This window comes from Geotrypetes seraphini, chromosome 6 (assembly GCF_902459505.1).
Source record: "Geotrypetes seraphini chromosome 6, aGeoSer1.1, whole genome shotgun sequence".
Taxonomy (NCBI): Eukaryota; Metazoa; Chordata; class Amphibia; order Gymnophiona; family Dermophiidae; genus Geotrypetes; species Geotrypetes seraphini.
In genome coordinates this window covers 90,669,092-90,688,603 of record NC_047089.1, presented here as the reverse complement: position 1 = coordinate 90,688,603, position 19,512 = coordinate 90,669,092, and the positions used below count along the sequence as shown (strand labels likewise).

The 19,512-nt window shown below is 40.8% G+C and overlaps 1 protein-coding gene across 4 annotated transcripts in view; it reads right to left on the bottom strand.

Moving 5' to 3' along the window:
* KLF12 (Kruppel like factor 12) overlaps positions 1–19,512 on the bottom strand; it is a 568,201-nt gene that overhangs the window by 546,455 nt on the left and 2,234 nt on the right. The gene's annotated exons all lie outside the window — the stretch shown is intronic.

Sequence of the window (19,512 nt, the reverse complement as noted above, 5' to 3'; positions counted from 1 at the left end):
ACTTTGTCTTGGCGATCTAATCTATCGAGCCGATAAGTCTTCTTCTCCCTGACGTCAATTCTGCAGTCGGAGAGGAAGTTCGGGCCAGCCAATCGCTGCCTGGCTGGGCGGAACTTCCTCTCCGATTGCAGAATTGACGTCAGGGAGAGCATGCGTCGGCTTTGGGGCCTGTTATCCATTGGTGGGTCCTGTTCCCCGATGGCAGCGGCAGTGGCAGTGGCTTGGGGAACGGCAGGGAGAAAGAAAGAAAGGGGGCAGGCAGGGAAACAGAAGGAAAGAAGAGAAACAGAAAAAAAGAAAGAAAGGTCAGGGAGAGAGGAAGAAAAAGTTGGGGGAGGGAATGAGGTGTGGAGGAGAGAAAGCATACAGGCTGATAGAAGGGAAGAAAGATTGGATGCACAGTCAGAAGAAGAAAGTGCAACCAGAAATCACCAGACAAGGTAGGAAAAATGATTTTATTTTAAATTTTGCAAAGTGGAGGCAGTATTACCACAGTTTTCAAAGGAATTTGCCCAAATAACTTAATAGTTAACTGGGTAAATTCCCAGAGATGAAAACTTCCCTTCACTTACTATGCACAGTTCTGAATTTATATCTGCTGTCTATATTTTACAATATGGTCACCTTTTACTAAACCGCAATAGTGGTTTTTAGCGCAGGGAGCCTATGAGCGTCAAGAGCAGCGCTGGGCATTCAGCGCAGCTCACTGCGCTAAAAACTGCTATTGTGGTTTAATAAAAAGGATGGAGGGTATATTTGTCTATTTTTGTATGCTATAAAAACCAAATACAGAGAGAGACTGAGAGCTGTTGACGAAGAGCTACGTGTGTGTCTTTCTTCGATTCCAGCCAGAATATCAGCTTTGTGTTCAGCCAAACAGGCCCAGGTTTCGCACTGAATAAAGTATTTTATAATTTTTCACTATTCTGTTTACTTAATATTTCATAATAAAGTAATTATAAAATACTTTCTTTGTGTTTATTTGATTCCTATTCAAGAGAATTACTTTATATATAGTCAATATAGGCACAGAGTTAAATTTTTTAACATTTTCTAATGGTGGTGTGCCTCGTGATTTTTTTCATGAAACAAGTGTGCTTTGCCCAAAAAAGGTTGAAAAACACTGCCCTATAAGACTCCGGAAGAGCATGGATTGTCTTATGTGCCAGTAATATTAAAGGGGGAGGGGACTTCATAAATTGCTTTTCGGTGTGCTTACAATCAAAGTTTCAAGTTTATTAGAATTTGTTCTCCCGCCTTTTCTGTAATCAAAGCGGCTTTACATAATAAAAGTTATATGTTGCAGGGAACAAATAAACATCAGATACATTACATCAAGGAAACATCAAGAGACAGACTTTCAAGACTGACGTGACTAACCCAAACTAATCAAACAGGCATGTGAGGAAAGGAAAGAACTATAACCGTTGCTAGGAAAGAACAAAAATAGGGAAATATGAGAGGGTGGGGAAACGGTAAATTAAAATTAAAACCCGATACACGATACTGGGTACTGAAGAGATTAAAAACATCCTTAAAAGGACAGTTACATTGCATATCTTAGACAGTGATTTGCTCAAAGTCACAAGGAACTACAGTGGGAATGAACTCACAACCTCATTTCCATTTTCATTTCTAAACCACAAATACCTTTCAGTTCATTGCGGTGCACAAAAGAATAAAAAGGCTGTACAATAACAGTGATTTAGTAATAGAAAAGTACCAGATTTAGGTCCAAATTCTGTAACCAGCGCCTAAAGTTAGGCACCTATTTCGGAGACACCCAACTAGATAGGCGCCTATCTAAACTGAACAAGCTCAATTAAGCTTTTTAATCAGCACTGATTGAAATCTTGGCGCCTATTAAGAAAGTGCAATTCTGTAACAAGGCGCCTATAAAAATTTAGGCGACCTTCAAAAAAATAGGTACTATGCAAGTTAGGCGTAGGTGTGGCTACATGTTAGGCGCCTTCTTACAGAATCACTGCTCTTAAGCGTGCTTAAGCGCTCACATGGCTGCCTAACTTTTAGTTGTGCCTAGAGATGGTCTATTTAATGGTCACCTACAAAATAGGTGCCGATCAGCGTGATTCACTAAACAGCACCCAATTTTACTTCAATCGCGCTGAACGGTGCCTATATAGGCGCCTAACTTTTGGGCGCTTCATATAGAATTTGCCCTTTAGTACCAGATCTAGTAATAGAAAATTACCAGATTTTCAATTACCCATAAATTTAACAAAAAGAAATGATTTCAGTAATTTTCCTAAATTGCAAATATGAAGAGGACAGCGCTAACAGCTTTCGAAATTCCTCATCCCAACTAGCAGCCTGAAAAGAAATCAATCTATGTAAAAAAAAACAACCCTTATGAGTACATCCTTTTACTGGCGGAAAGATGAAAATGGATGTAATCCATAAAGGACGGTTTATACTAAAAAAAACTAAACTGTGCAATTAAATATCCCGGAACTTACCCTGAAAAATTTTATAACAAATAGTTCCGAACTTAAGCATGACCCTTGCCTCAAAAGGTAACCAATGAAGCTCTCTATAATATTGCGTAATATGATCAGACTTCTTCAGGCAAACAGCGACATTTTGGGTGGTAAGCTAGCGGCTCTAACTACTAGACCAATTCTCCACTCTGGCCTATCATACCGGCACCTAAGTTGAGTTAGGCGTTGCTAGGCACAATTCTACAAATGGCGCCTAAATTTACACTTTTCTAAGTGCCTACCGATTTAAGCGCTGTTTATAGAATCAGGCCCTGGGGCCGTGATTCTGGAAGCAGCACAAGATATGTGGCGGTAGGCACCCTACCGCCACTTAACTTCATTGGTTTAATTGCTTTTAAACTATGAAGTAAATGACCGTGTCATTTAAAAGCAATTAAAATGGCATTCAAAAAAGTGAAAAGATAGGCACCCACCAGCGCCTACATTTCCGGCGCCAAAATCTCATCTACAGAGGTGTATACTGGAGCCTAAGGTAGATGGAGGCATGGTTAACACCGGAAATGACTTTAGGTGCCGATAAGCGCCTCTGTATACGGGCTTCACATCAAACACAGGCGCCGGAAACGCAGGACTTCAAAACCCTGGCCTGCATTTCCAATGCCTATGTTTAACCTCGCCACGATTCCGCAACTGGTGCCGATGCATGATTGACATGTGACTGGCGCCACTTTTGGAGGCACTGGCCAATACCAGTTGCAGAATCTGGCCACGAGGGCTTAATTTCATATTGGAACTACTCAGAGGAAGTACTTTGTGGCATACTTAGGGGTCCTTTAATAAGCTGCGGTATAAAAAGACCTCAGCATGCCCTTATGCTGGTATTTTACCACAGCAATAAAATAGCCGATTTTCCTTTTGGTTTTTTTGCATTAGCGTATGGCTTTTTTTTTTTTAATTACCACATTAGCACTTACAGACACCAATTTTGTAAGTGGTAAGGGCTCACACGGTAATTCCCGTGCTAATGGTTAGCGCACAGTAATGTGCTGATTACTACAGATATGCTCTATTCTCCACCCCAGATCGGAACAGGTCGGAATGGGTGGAAGCGCGATGATGCAGCAGGCACCCTGGGAGACACCGCTGAGCCTCCTAAGGGTGCTTAATAGCCTGCGCTCGACCCCTGATTAACAGAAAATGAGGCCAACTTTGCAGGCTAGCCAACAGGTACCCAAAAAGGGACCGGCCTCTGTGAATTCTCAAGCAGGCAGAGCTTTAAAATCGCTCCAAGCGCTAAATTACCCAAAAAGGGGATGAAATTACATCAAATTAAAACAATACAATGGGAGAGCAGAACACACACAACTGCATCTATGTGTTGCAGAAGGAAAAAAACTGTAGAGGGCACTAAACTGATCAGTGAAGTACGGTAATATACAGTGTTCCCCAAGTCATTCACGGTCGGCGGTTTGCGGTCCCAGTCATTCGCGGTATTTTACGACCATGACCACCGACCAGAAGAGGACAGCTGGAGAGGCAGGAGAGAGCAGCCTGAGTGCCGGCGAGTGAAGGAAATCAGTTACTGTATGCTCTGACCACCTCTTCCAGCACTAAAGTCGGGCCTTACCAATCAAGAGCTGCTTTGACACGTAGCTCCTGATTGGTAAGGCCCAACTTTAGTGCAGGAAGAGGTAGTCGGAGCATACAGCAAGTGATTTCCTTCACTCGCCGGCACTTCGGCTGCCCTCTCCTGCCTCTCCCATGAAAAACTGTATTTGCAGTTTTTCAAGATTCACGGAGGTTCCTGGAACGGAACCCCCATGAATTTCGGGGGAGTACTGTAGAGGCAGAGTGAAAAATCCAGAGTGGATTCCTTTTGCAACCATGCGACTAAAAGGAAATAACCCTACTGTCTAGAATGTCTCATCATCTATTGCATTGGAATTTTTTTTTTTTTTTTTAGCATGTGGCATTGCATACAGATTAGGAGAAGGACATCCGACAGTGTCCTTTGGTAAGCACACACTAGCGCTTACTGCAGCTTTGTAAAAGGACCTCTTAAAGAGACCAATGCAAAATTATAATTCTTGTCAAAGTGTTGTCATTGACATGCAAAATAGAAAAGTATCTTAACAACATTACTATGGAACCAGTTTCAAATCACAGAGACAACAAATGCTGAAAAACCTTCCTCTATTTTTAAGAATTGTTTTATTGTTGTTGTTTAAAGTTCAAGAGAAACATGCATTGTAATACTGTTCGTTTTGACACAGCTTCTTCTGAATCCAACTACATCGCCCAGCCTTCTTTGACAATCCCAACATCCTTTATTAATATATTGAAATATTTGGTTTCTATTTTCAGAATATGATGGTATATGACAGTAAGTTTATTTGCAGACTACAAATACCCAGCGGTCTACATGTGGTGGGTGAGGGTTATGTTTTTTTGGAAGAGCTTTTAGTCTATTGATTTGGTGATGTTGTTCACCACATGGGTCAGTTGGTTTGTGGTACAAAAAGAAAAAAAATAAAATGAACTGGATCCAGCTGAAGTATGTCATGCTTATGGAATCTTGCACTGGGAACATCTTTCCACAGGATACCGGTTGTACATGTGGGGAGTAATGTTTTAACACAGCACCTATAAAAATGCACAAACATTTGCCTAGTTTATAAAGGCTAGTGAACTTTTAAAGGAAGTAAATGCTGGCACCGAGCCATGTGTTCCAATATAAAGCTAATAAAAAGTTCCCTGCTTCAGAAATTAAATGTCCGCTAATCAAAAGCAAATAATCAAGTTCCAGAACAAATTCCACTTTGTGTTTGTACCTGTGGCCTAGTGGTTAGAGCTATAGCCTCAGCACCCCGAGGTTGTGGGTTCAAACCCTATGCTGCTCCTTGTGACCCTGGACAAGTCACTTAGGGGCAAATTCTAAAAGAAGTACCCAAAAGTTAAGCGCTGATATAGGAACTGTTCAGTGTGATTCAAGTAAAACTGGGTGTTGTTTAATGAATCACACTGAGCGGCACCTATTTTGGAGGCGCCCAATAAATAGGCCGGCTCTAGGCACTATGTGAGCACTTAAGCACGCTTAAGAGCAGCGACTCTGCAACAGTGCGCCTAACATGTACCCACACCCATGCCTAACGTGCATAGCGCCTATTTTTTTTTGAAGACCGCCTAAATTTTTAGAAGCACCTTGTTGCAGAATCGTGCTTTCTTGATAGGCGCCTAAGTTTCAATTATTGCTGATTAAAAAGCTTAATTAAGCTTGTTGATCAATTTAGACAGACACCTACCTAGATGGGCCCTTCAAAATAGGTGCCTTACATTAGGCAGCGGTTACAGATTTGGGCCTCAATCCTCCATTGTTCCAGTTACATTAGATAGATTGTGAGCCCACCAGGTCAGATAGGGAAAATGCTTGAGTACCTGATTGTAAACCGCTTAGATAACCTTGATAGGCGGTATATAAATACCTAATAATACTTCCCCCAAGTGGTTTTTAGTGCCAGGCGTCTGCACTGCTCCGATGGTCATAGATTTCCTATGAGTGTCGAAGCAGCGCAGAGCATTCAGTGCGCTGGCCAGTGCAAAAAACTTCTTCCATGCTTTTGTAAAATGGGGGGGGGGGGGGTTTGAAAATAAATAAATATTTTATGAAGGCAATATTGGAGGGTGCTAAAGGATTTAGAGTGCACTACACGCCTTGTAGCCCTATGTATACCTATGCAAGGCTTTGTAAAAGGGCCCCTCAGTTTTCAAAAAGGGTACTTGTAACCATCCTTGACCCTAAGATCATAAACTCCTAGAAGACTGATAAAGCATCAACAGATTCTTAAAAATCATCACCAATACTTTTAAAAACTTACTCCAGAATAGCCAAAAATATCCATATGGAAAAGAGGCATGGAGGGGCATTTTTGATAGGATGTCTGAGTTTGGACATTTTGGGAAAGATATCCAGAAATCCAGTAGAGAAAATATTCACTCTCAGAACAGCAAGACATCTATTTTTTATTTTTTAATTAATGACCTATGTATATGTTTTGGTCCTTAGTATGTCTATCTTTTTGGCCATTCTCGAATATAAATACATCCACATGAAAAATGTACAAAAGCAAGTTTTCCTCAAGGCAGCCTGCATTCTTAATAAATGTTCGGACAGCTGAGCATAGCAGAGGGGCTCTTCTAAGAAGTATTGTAGTGAATTTCACATTAAAAGTACAAGATACATGTGTCACTATATCTTGCTTATGGTGAGTCCTCCAAAACCCATCCAAAACTTACTGTATCCACCTGTACACCACAACAATAGTCCTTATGCCTGCAGGTGTCATCTTAATGTAGGTACAGTAGGTTTTTGAGGGCTTGCCATACAATATAAGCAAGATATGGTGACATCTGTACCTGGAACCTTTAATGTGAAATTCACTGAAGTAATCTCCAATCTCTCAGTTCAAATGTCTATGTTAATATCTGAAGCTGCTTGGGCTGAAAACATTTCAGCACCCCCTCCTAATACAGGCCAGAATATAATGGGGCGGGATTCAACATTTTTGGGTGGTGAGAAGGGGTCAGTGACCACTGGGAGAGTAAGGTGGTGAGGGATAGTCATGTCTTAATCCCTCCAGTGGTCAACTGCTCAGTTCAGGTACCTTTTTAGCATTTAGAACAGAACCCAACTACACCACATTCCGGAAAAAAATGAAAAAAACCTCTTTGACACTTGAAATTCTCAGATCTTCCCCTGCCCAAATATTCCCCCTTTTATTCTCCTCCCCTCTTTTCTCTTTGTAAATTGCCTTAAGCCTGCCTAGGTATGTGCGACACAGAAATAGAAGATTAGATTAGATTAGTTCCAAACATCTGAAAAAAGCCCAGGACCTTTAGTTAAAGGTTTGATTATGCCTGACCAGTTCTAAGCCCATCCTAAGCCTGCCCAAAACATGTCTCTACCATGCCCCCTTAAGATTTGGATGCAGTAGAGACTACTACTACGACTACTTATCTCTAACTTTGTTCGGAAGGGGGTATACATCATAGAAATTGTTTTGTGGGTGGAACATCTAGAAGGAGTGGAAATGCAGTGGGCAAAATTGAAAGGAGCGATTGTAAGGGCGACAAACCTTTTTGTGAGGCAAGAAAGTAAAAGTAAGAGGAAAAGAAGGCCACTTTGGTTCTTAAAAGTAGTAGCTGAGAAGGTACGGAATAAAAGGTTAGCTTTCATAAACTACAAAAGATTGCAGAAAGAGGAAGACAGGCAAAAATATCTGGAAAAGTTAAGAAAGGCTGGTCATGTAGACAGGAAAGCAAAGATGCAACTGGAAAAAAAAAATAGCTGACATGGTAAAACGGGAAAACAAGACATTTTTTAGATATTAGTGATAGGAAGAAGTGCAAAAGTGGCATTATGAAGGGGAGGAATATTTAGAAGCTGATAAAGAAAAGGCCAAATTGCTTCACAAATATTTCTGATCTGTGTTCACAGCTGAAGCGACGGAAACGGGACCGCAGATGACAAACGTGAATAGGGATGGAGGAGTAATAGACCCTGATCGATTTTCAGAGGGTTGTGTTAGTGAGGAGCTGGCTAAAATAAAGATACATAAAGAGATGGGTCAGATGGTGTACATCCAAGGGTGCTGAAGAACTTAGGGAAATTCTGGTAGCTCCACTGACTGACCTTTTCAATGCATCTCTAGAGTCAGGAGTGGTTCCGGAGGACTGGAGAAGGGCGGATGTGGTCCCTCTCCACAAAAGTGGAAGTAATAAAGAATTAGGGGAATTACAGGCCGGTAAGGCGGACTTCTGTGATAAGCAAATTAATGGAAACGCTTTTAAAACAGAGAATGGTCAAGTTTCCGGAATCCTATGGATTACAGGACTGGAGGCAACATGGATTCACTAGAGGTAGGTCTTGTTAGACAAGTCTGATCAATTTCTTTGACTTGGTGACCAAAGAATTGAATAGAGGATGTGCGCAAGATGTGGTGTATTTAGATTTTAGCAAAACCTTTGACAGTGTTCCACACAGACATCTGATAAATAAACTGAGTGCCCTTGGGATGGGTCCCAAAGTGATGGGCTGGGTCAGAACTGGTTGAGCGAAGATGACAGAGGGTAACGATCAATGGAGATCACTCTGAGGAAAGGGATGTTACCAGTGGTGTGCCTCAAGGTTCTGCTCTTGGGCCTATTCTTTTTAACATTTTCATAAATGATATTGCTGAAGAGTTGTCGGGTAAGATTTGCCTCTTTGCGGATGATATCAAGATCTACAATAGAGTAGAGATGCCGGATGGTGTGAATAACATGAAGAAAGACCTGGAGAAGCTTGAAGAATGGTCTGAAATTTGGTAGCTAAAATTTAGTGCTAAGAAATGCAAGATCATGAATTTGGGCTGCATAAACCCGAGGGAATGTTACAATTTAGGGGGTGAAGAACTTATGTGCACGACGGAAGAGCAGGACTTGGGTGTGATTGCATGTGATGATCTTAAGGTGGCCAAACAGGTTGAAAAGGTGACGGCAAAAGCTAGAAGGATGCTAGGTTGCATAGGGAGAGGAATGGCCAGTAGGAAAAAGGAGGTATTGATGCCTCTGTACAAGACTCTGGTGAGACCTCATTTAGAATATTGTGTACAAGTCTGGAGGCTGCACCTTCTAAAAGATATAAAAAGGATGGAATCGGTCCAGAGGAAGTCTATTAAAATGGTGTGTGGTCTTTGTGATAAGGCGTATGGGGACAGACTTAAAGATCTCAATCTGTATACTTTGGAGGAAAGACGAGCGAGGGGAGATATGATAAAGACATTTAAATACCTACGTAATATAAATGTGCATAAGTCGAGTCTCTTTCATTTGAAAGGAAACTCTGCAATGAGAGGGCATAGGATAAAGTTAAGAGGTGATAGGCTCCGGAGTAATCTGAGGAAGATGCGTGAAACTGTCTCCCAGAAGAGGTGGTGGAAACAGAGACTGGGATAGGCACATGGGATCTCTCAGAGAAAAAGATAATGGTTACTGTGGATGGGCATTTGGCCTTTATCTGCCATCATGTTTCTATATAGCGTTGAAAGTTGTACTCAGTACTGTAAATTTTGACATTTATAGACAGTCCCTGCTTGGAAGAGCTTACAATCTAACTTGGACAGACAGACATGACATATAAGGTTGGTGATGCAGAACCCAAGGTGAGAGGAGTTAGGAGTCAAAAGCACTCTCAAAGAGGTGGGCTTTTAAATGTGCTTTAAAACACTGCCAGAGACAGAGCCCGCCGTAGGGATTTGGGTACCTTGTTCCAAGCATAAAATGTAGCAAGGCAGAAGGGACGGAGTCTGGAGTTGGCAGCCGAAGAAAATGGCACAGAAAAGAGGGACTTACCAGCTGAACAGAGCGGAGAATATCAAGACAGATAGATCAGTATAATGCTGTTTTGGTATATAGATATGCAGACTTATCAAAACAAATTAGAAAATAAGTATTATTAAATGATGCAAAGGTAACCACAGTGAATAAAAAGGCAAATTTATATAGAATATTTGGGCCATGAAAATATTTTTATGTATGTAAAAAAGCTTTTATATAATTACCCAGTGGATATACCATTTCATATTTTTTTTGTGTCATCATCAGTATGCACAATTTGAACAGTAGGCACAATAGCAATACACATTATTAATGACATATCCAAAATGGAAAAAAAGCAATTTAAGCCCTAATAAAATTAAAAAAAAAAAATAAAAATAAAAATCACATATATGACATAGGAAAATGAACAAAAATGAAAACATTTAGAACTCCTTTTATCAAACCACAGTAGAGCTTTTTATTGTGGGCCGGTGAGGTAAATGTTTCAATGCTCATAGAAATTTAATGAGCATCAGAGCATTTACCTTGCCGGCACTCGGTAAAAAGTTCTACTGCGGTTTGATAAAAGGAGCCTATGACGCGGTGTATAGCTTGTCACCTGGAATTCCGGAAGAGAAGCAGGCCTCCCTTGTGGGAAACCATTATCGGAAGATGTCTTGGGTCTAGAACCAGGGACAATTTCCTAGAGATAATTTGCATTCTAATTTGCATATAAAAGAAAGGATTGTTTCCAGAGACATCAACTCTAATAAAAACAAAGGATGTTCAGTAAAATAATTAAGAACTGCCTCAGAAGTTTTAGAAGTCCCTTGCGAGAAATATTTAAAGGACCTTAGCCCATGAGATGATGCCCTCACTCTGACCAAAATGGGGAACTAATGGTAAGACTCCAGACCCAAACAAATACACACTAAGAAGTTGGAGCTTGTCAGGAGCTCTCAGGTGACCCTTGGGAGGAGGAATGCTGGCCTTTGCCTAACTCTTGGTAAACCAAAGTACAGTAAAACCTTGATTTGCGAGCATAATTTGTTCCAGAAGCATGCTTGTAATCCAAAGCACTCGTATATCAAAATTAATTTCCCCATAGGAAATAATGGAAACTCGAGACGATTCATTCCATAACCCAAGAACTTTAATACAAAATACTATATGTACTTGTATTGCAAGACCTCGCTCATTTAGAACAGTCACTACACTCCTGCAGCGTCAGAGAGAGAACCATCGGCTTAATTGTGATAATGTGACGCATGTATACTGTATGTACTCGTATTGCAAGACATTGCTTGTTTATCAAGTTAAAATTTAATAAAATGTTTTGCTTGTCTTGCAAAACACTTGCAAACCAAGTTACTTGCAATCCAAGGTTTTACTGTATCCTGATATAGCCAAGAGCCCGAGTGACCAATAGGACCAGAAAGACCAGAGGTGACAGTATGATCAAAGTCTGCCCAGCCCATGTCAAGGTGGCACGATTTGCATATCAGCATGCTCAGGGGTGGAATGCGGATGAATCATGAATGCAGTCAAGATTTACATGCATATTTAAAATAATTTATTTACTGGGATTTATTAACCACCTTTATGAAGAGATTTGCCAAAGGTTCTGTACAGCAAGTACAGTTCAACATAAACTTACAACTTTTATTAACAGCATAGCAATAAAGTGACCAAATATAAACATAAATGCCATAAACGAGGTAAACACAAAATCAGCAAACAAACTTAATACGTCTACCATGAAACAGTATCAAAAATATACATATTTAACAACTGAAATTCAAATAACATAGACAATACATTGTCAGCATAATACTTATGAAACACCTAACAAGTACCCATTAGAACATTCAAATAAGAAATATGATGCTAATGTGTTTTATACAACTCAGCTTATCATACAGCTGAGGGACCAAGTGCAGAGATATAGATGAGTACAGTCTGATGAGATAAATGGGTGGCTAAACCCAAGGCAAGTTCTCTGTACAGTTAAACAAGATATTGTATTTCAATTTTATATATTTATATACTGCCATTCTAACATACATACATAATTAAAATCAACAATAAAATGACTACCACAAACAATGCTAAAACAGCTTAATCTGCTACATATTATACCTCAAGAACTGATCATTCAACATCATCTTGCACATCTGAATTAACCATCCCATAACATTTACAATCATCCCCATTCTCAGCCTTCTGAAACACCAGGGTTTTTAGGCCACATTTAAAAGCCTTCATATCCAGTTCTAACCTTAAATAGGCTGGCAACATATTCCATAAATTTGGACCCAGGATGTAGAAACATTGGTTTCCCTGCCTCCATCTACCTATTGCCTGCATGCACAATCCCAATGATGAATACTAGGTCCAAAAGAATCTATAATAGGTACAATATAAGGAATTGGTCTAAGTTACAGTGTGTGTAACAAGCTAGTCCAGGTGCGGAATGAGGGTTTAGTCAGTTATCCTATGTATTAAATGCTCAGGGGAAGAGCCAGACTTTCACCTGCTTCCTGAAGCAGAGGTAGTCTTGAGTTAGACATATACCCTCTGAGAGTAAATTCCAGCACATGGGGGCTACTCTTGAGAAGTAGCATACAGTAGATGCACATAATGTGTCCTTTACATGCTAATTATATATGCCTGCTCCTGAGCAAGCGTAAATACCCCACTTAGCCTCAGTTTCCATTATTTATAAGGACACAAAGACAAACGCCTATGCATTTTTATTGAAGCGGCTAAAAGCAGATGCCTATTTGGACTTTACACAAAGGCAATTGGAGGACAAATCAAATCCAGAGGACCCAAAATTAAGGCTATGAACTGAGCATTTTGGGTTCTTTTGGCCTTGTTTCCCAATTTTCAGATGTTTTCTCAGTTCATTTCACTAATGAACCAAATGTGCACTAAAAGATGGATGACCCTGGAGGATAGCTCAGAGGACAATTCTAAGACTCGGGTTCAGATTTTCAATTATCTACTTGCTACAAAATAGAAGTTTGACTCTTACAAAATGTCAGAAAAAGTTCCTAAAGAGGGAGATGGAATATTGGAGCACCAGCACCTCTGCTTTAAATTTACATCAAAAACAAAAGTAAGGCTTTAGGTTATGAATTGGGTGTGGTGGGAAGATATGGAAAATGGTGCAAGGAAAATCAGGCTAAGGAATACCGTACTTAACTTTACACAGGAAGTTAGTAGAAAGCAGTAAAAACAAGGAGATCATTAACTTTTTAATAGAAGCAGCTACGTTTCTCTTTGGCTTGTACCAGAAATTTTAAAACAGGCAGCACTGTGTGATCATGTCTGTGGTTAATGACGGCAACCTTGGATGTGGAACATATACTTGCAGAGGATGTTTTAAAACATAAAGATTCATACACTGAAGAATTTACATACCCCACGAGAGCAGTTATCATAGTGTCACTCAAACCCAGTTACCCGTTTAGACCATTTGTATTCTTACAATGATAGGACAAGGAATAAATTGCATCCCATTCTGTGATTTTATTGCTATTTATGACTGGTTGAAAATTGGGGTTTTTTCAGTCCCTTCGTGTCAAATACTTTGAAAGGAAAAAAACACAGCGTTTTAGCCGATGATAGCACAAGACCACCCAGCAAAGCTGGTGCTATACAGTTTTCGACTTGTCAGGTGCCTATTTGTTTTTCTTAAGGATATGTTCTAATGTACAGTGCTGTGTACGTCTATCAGTGCTACAGAAATGATAAGCAGTCGTAGTATAATACGAGGCGGTGCTAAAAAGTTCTCAGCCCAACCAACCAACTTCCTAAATTCTGAGCATTATTTTGTCACCGTAGCTGAAAAGCGTGTTCTCATTTCATTAAGTACCGATTTGCAGAAGTGAAATTCTACGTTTTCCGATCACTGATTGAACCATATCCACGCCCTTCTCGCCTTGGTTGGGCTGAAAACTTTTCAGCACACCCTCGTTTGTTTACCAAAGTGCACTAAGCAGTTACCCCCCTAATTCTATAAACTTGAGTGCACAGCTTTGCGCAAAGTTGTGCATGCAAGTCATAGAAAAGCACCTAACAATTGGTTAAGTAGATGCTGATTGGTTTTAACTGTCAATAATAAGTGGCATCAATTTGCATCAATATTCAGTTATGGGAGGGTCATGGGTGGGGAAAAGGTATACTGCATTTAGTGCATAGTACTTTGAGTATTTATCACCAATGCAATTCTACAAAGTTACCCCCCAGTTTCTACATAGGTCCCCCCAAAGCTGGGCATGTAAATTTATGTGTAGCTCCCAGAAAAGCATGCAAAATAATTAATGAACATGGCGTACAACTCAAAAATGGGGCATGGCCATGAGAAGGATATGAGCAGGTCAGGGGGTGTTCCCAGAATTTAAATGCGATTTTAAAGAATGGTGTCATTTACGCATCCAACCGTCATTAGTTGTGTGCCAGCATTTTACACCAGGTTTCAGCAGGCATACATACTCGCGGGACTTGGATGTGACTTGTGATGATCTTAAGGTTGAAAAGAAAGGGTTGAAAAGACGACAGTGAAAGCTAGAAGAATGTTTGGATGCATAGGAAGAGAAGTGGCAAGTAGGAAAAAGGAGGTACTGATGCCCCACATTTAGAATATTATGTACAAGCAATTCTGGAGTCTGATCCTACAAAATATAAAAACAGGATGGAGTCAGTCCAGAGGAAGGCAACTAGAATGGTCGATGGTCTACGTCGTAAGGCATATGAGGACAGACTTAAAGATTGTGCATACTTTGGAGGAAAAGTGGGAGAGGGGGGAGACATGATAGAGGCATTTAAATACCTATATGGCATAAATACACAGGGCGTGTACTGAAAGAAAACTCCAGAGTGAGGGCATAGAATAAGATTAAGAAGTGATAGGCTCAGGAATAATCCAAGGAAATACTTTTTTTACAGAAAGGGTGGTAGAAGCATGAAATAGTCTCCTAGTAGAGGTGGCAGAGAGAAGGTCTGTGTCTGAATTCAAGAAAGCGTGGGACAGGCACGTGGGATCTCCGAGGGAGAAGAAATAGTGGATGCTGCAGATAGGCAGACTGGATGGGCCATTTGACCTTTATCTGCCCTCATGTTTCTATGTTTCAAAGTTAGGAATGTGATCTACACTAAGTTAATATTCTGCAAAAGGTGCTTCACGCAAAGCACTCTTTGCAGCATACTTCCTGGCGCCTAACTCTGCGAGCCATTTACTGAATTCCCCTTTAGTGCATAAGTTCTATAGTGCACAACTGCAAAGGGGGTGATAGCATGGGAGAAGCATAGGTGGGTCAGAGGCATGTCAGGCACTTGTGCACTAAAACTGTAGAATACTGTCAGTTTCATGTGCAACTGTCAGTATTTAGGCACAAGCATTTCCACCAGCTTTTGGCATGGCGTAAATGCTCGTGCCAAAAGTTTGGTGCTCAAATACTAGCGTTAATATCCTATAACAGCTTAACAACTATGCTGTTATAGAATACTTTAGTCCTCCATTTTTTTTTTTGCACCTAACTTTTCACACCTTCTTAAATCTACCCCATAATGTGTAAATTAGCGAGTGCTCTGAGAACACACATGGCAGCCACTACCACACTAGCATATGCTAATTTGCTGGGAAATGGGAAGGTCATGGGTGGGGAATAGGTATACTGCAGTTAGGGTCGGATTCTATAAACGGTGCCTACATTAGGTGTCGCTGATTGTGGACATCTAGCGAAACCTAACTAAAATCTGTGCATAGCCCAAATTATGTTACTTAGCTTCAATGGCGTGGTAATTGACCACACCATTGAAGCTAATTGACATAATTTTTTTTTAAATTAACTAAGATCCTTGCAGAACTCATTGCAGGGCTTAGTGACATCTAAGTCGAGGCACCCTCTGATGCCTACCTGAAAAGGAGGGGTGGGGAATAGGTGAGGTTAACTTAGGCATTGCTAGGTATACAAGACAGGCATCAGTAAATTAAGTCCCTTAAAACTTGGTCTAATGTCCTGCAGCCTACCTCAACGGTACCTAACAATGCCTAAGTCCACTTAAGCACCGCTAAGCATGATTCAACAAGTGGTGCCTAGCGGTTGATTGACAACCACACAGAGCAGTGCCTATAATGTAGGCGCGCTTAGGCACCATTTGTAAAATCTGTTCCTTTAATGAGCATTTATCACCTGTGCAATTGGATCAGCTGCATTTACAATCTCCTACTTACAAGGTGGCAAGTGCATTTCACCAATTGTGATTGCATTTAAAGCAGGAGTCAGTAAATGGCACTCAAAATTTGGCACCCCCAAAAAAAATTCAGCACCGAACGGTATTCCAGGTGCTGGTGTTCCAAGATCAGTGCCCTTTAAAGAATAGCAGGTAGTGCCGGGATTCATGTTCAATTCTGAGTGCAAGTAGTTATACCAAGTCAAAACAGGTGTAAATCCTTGTGTGCAAGATGGGCGCGGATCCACACTATTCTATAACACTGCACACATTTTAAAAGAACACTCTTGACCTGCCCATGCCCCTTCCATGACCATTCCTGTTTACAGATTCCAGGGGCATAGCTATGGGTGGGTCAGGGTGGGTCCTGCTCACCCAATCTCAGCTTAGGCCCGCCCAGTGTCTCCCATGGCAGCAGATGGGGGATAACAGCCTGGCAACGCAAGCTGTGGAAGAGCATGTCACAGCGGCTCAGGCACTGCGTCAGGCTGTAGTAGCAATCCCACTTACAGCAGCACCATGACTCCATGCAGCCTAGTGCTCCGCCTCCAGCTCCAGAGGTGCAGGGAAGGCAGGACTCGATTGAGCACTTGGTGGGGAGTGGGAGGGAATGATAAAGGCTACATGGGCTGGGAGAGAAGGGAGGGAAAGAGAGAGGCTGCATGGGCTGTGGAGGGGAAAGAAAGAGAGGCCCACCTTGGGCTCAGGTCCACCCAAAATTGGCTGTCCTGGCTTCCCCACTGGCAGATCCAAAAGGAAACATTTATATGCTATTCTATAAATGGGCACATAAGCGGGTTTTTGTGCATAGTTGCCATTTCTGCCTCATTTCGGCACCTTGCATCCATTAGAATGCCACAAAGCATTTGGCACCATATACAAAATTCCATTTGAATGCTTTCCTGTGCAGAAACTTTGGCAGGATGTAACACCTAACATTCAGCACCATATATTAAATTCCTGTTAATGCATAGTAAAGAACTGTTCAGGGCAGTATCTAGATTGAAACCTGCTGGGAATGCCCCCAACAGCACACAGCCTTTGAACTTACTGGGCGTTAAGTTTTCAAATTAGTGTGTAGTGACTGCAAAACTTTGTGGAACAGATTAAAGGGAACAGAAACCCCACGTAACTGCAATGTTTCATTATCAGCTATGTACTTTCCATACTTTTCTTCTCTTTATGGTTCTATTATGTTTTCCTTAAGCATTTTCGTATGTTTTAATATTGTATGATATTGTTTATCATGCAATTTTACATACCATGTTTGGAGACTTCGCTTCCTAAGTTCTCCAGATGTCTTTCTTGTATGCATGCTCATTACTCAGATTTATATATTTATTCCAATTTGACTCTTCCTGACTCAATCATGTCTATTAAGTTTTTATCATGTCTATTGAGTTTCTACGCTTCGTTGATATTATTTATATTTACATTTTGTTACTATTTTTTTTTTTTCATGCCATATGATTTATATACTTCCATTCTTGTTTTTTAGTTTTATTTATGCAATTTTATTCATGTAGAGTATGTTCTTTCGAGACCAACAGACACCCCCATGAGGAAGGCCTCCTTCTGGGGGGCTGAAACACGGACCATGTTGGGTCAACAATTGGATCCTTTAATACAAGGACATTACATTTATAGGACTTTTTTATACATGTTTTTATTCATGTGTTTCTGTATTTATTTTGAGTTCCTAGAAATAAAAGATTGTTTGTCTCAAGGTTGACGTGTTCTATCCAACTCCCCACTTGTTCTTTCTCAACTGCAGAACTACCACAATAGCAAGACAATGTTCAGAACCCTAACACTGGCGTTAGAGGCAATTAGCATTAGACTATGCACTTGTTCAGAGGACACCAGCGCAGGGAATAATGTGGGTGCTGAAGAACAGCAGAAATAGTATGCATCAAAAAGATGTAACGGAAAATTCTCTCCTGATGCTCAAGAAACAGCGCACAAATTAAACCCAGCCCTCACTGTTGGAAAGCTAACGCCAGCTTGGAGCTGGTGTTAGGATAGGGTTTTCAGGACCACCTCGCTAACCAGCTCGGGTTCATCTCCAGCTCCAGACTTTAGATTTAGCGGCCATGGAAGAACTGGAGGAATTCGGGCTGCTGCCAGCCGATAGGAAATGCTGCCAGGCTGTATTGAGCGCTAAAATCCCCAGCTGAGACAGGGAGAGCTCAGATCTGCAGTACTTCACTCTTCTCCCTTCAGAAAACAGAAGTGATAAAAACCAGAGGACAGGCCAAATGCATACACTGTACTCGTAGGTGCAAGTTGAACTACCAGCCTGTTCTCTGTTCCTCAATTTGACTGGACATACACATAGCTGCTTTGCTTACGCTCAGCTCTTATGAGCATGAGCCAGGCACATTCCTCCTCTTTAACAAAAAATAATGTCCCAATGCTCATCACTAATAGCGCGTGTATGATTTGCACGCTGTTCATGTTGAACATTGAGAAATTATTTTTCAGTACTGACTCCCATGGTATTGTCTTGTGCTGTAGAGAACAGTGCAGGAGTTCTGAGCATCAGCCTATCGGTCCTTTATCATGACTGTCAAAACTTTAGGAGCCCCTTTATTAAAGCTTGGCATGCACAAATGGACATTAGTGTGCGCTCAGTGCCATGAGGCCTGTACGTATAAAGTATTTAGTGCATACTAATGTCCATTAGCACGCTAACTTGTAGTAAAAGGGCCCCATCCTCAATGCAATCAGAAAGGTGAACTTAAAAAAAAATGATGAACAGCGAGAGAATTGAAAAGTAAATGAGTCCCTTAATCTCAAGAGAGAATTATAAATACCTTCACAGCTCAAAAATGGAAATTTTGGTGTAAACATAGCAGAACTTAGCATGCTTTCAAGATTATTCTTCACCTTGGTGCAGCCAAAATCACTTTATTAGGGAAAATCTTGCAAGCAACTGTTCACAATACATCCAGTACTCTACTTTGCACAGAGTATTGTCAGTTGAGGAAAGTGTGTCTGGCTTGTATTTGCAGATTCCCCACCCCCTTCTATACACAGCCTGACTGCAGCTGGAATAGTCAACAGGGCCTAGAAGAGGGGTGAGAAGGTCAAGGCCTCTGTGCTGTGACAACTCATTTTCCAAATAATCTATTTAGTTTCTTAGAAAGAGAAGTGAGAAAAAAATTACTGCAAAAATCAACTCCGAGAGTTATGAAAAGTTTAATCCACTATCGAACACGAGTCTGCAGCAATGATATGTACAACATAGGAGGAATCACTTATCCTTATGCGACTGATAAAACAATTTCTTGGAAATAAAGAGTTATTATAGAGTGTAGTCTTGTAATTAAAAAAAGGAGCACTATATAGTGTTTGTTTAAGGCAGCTGCAATACAGGTCAAGTCCATTTCCATGTAAGAATAAATCAAAGTTTCCTGTTGGCAGTACTAAAATTTGCATTTGGTAATAATGTAGT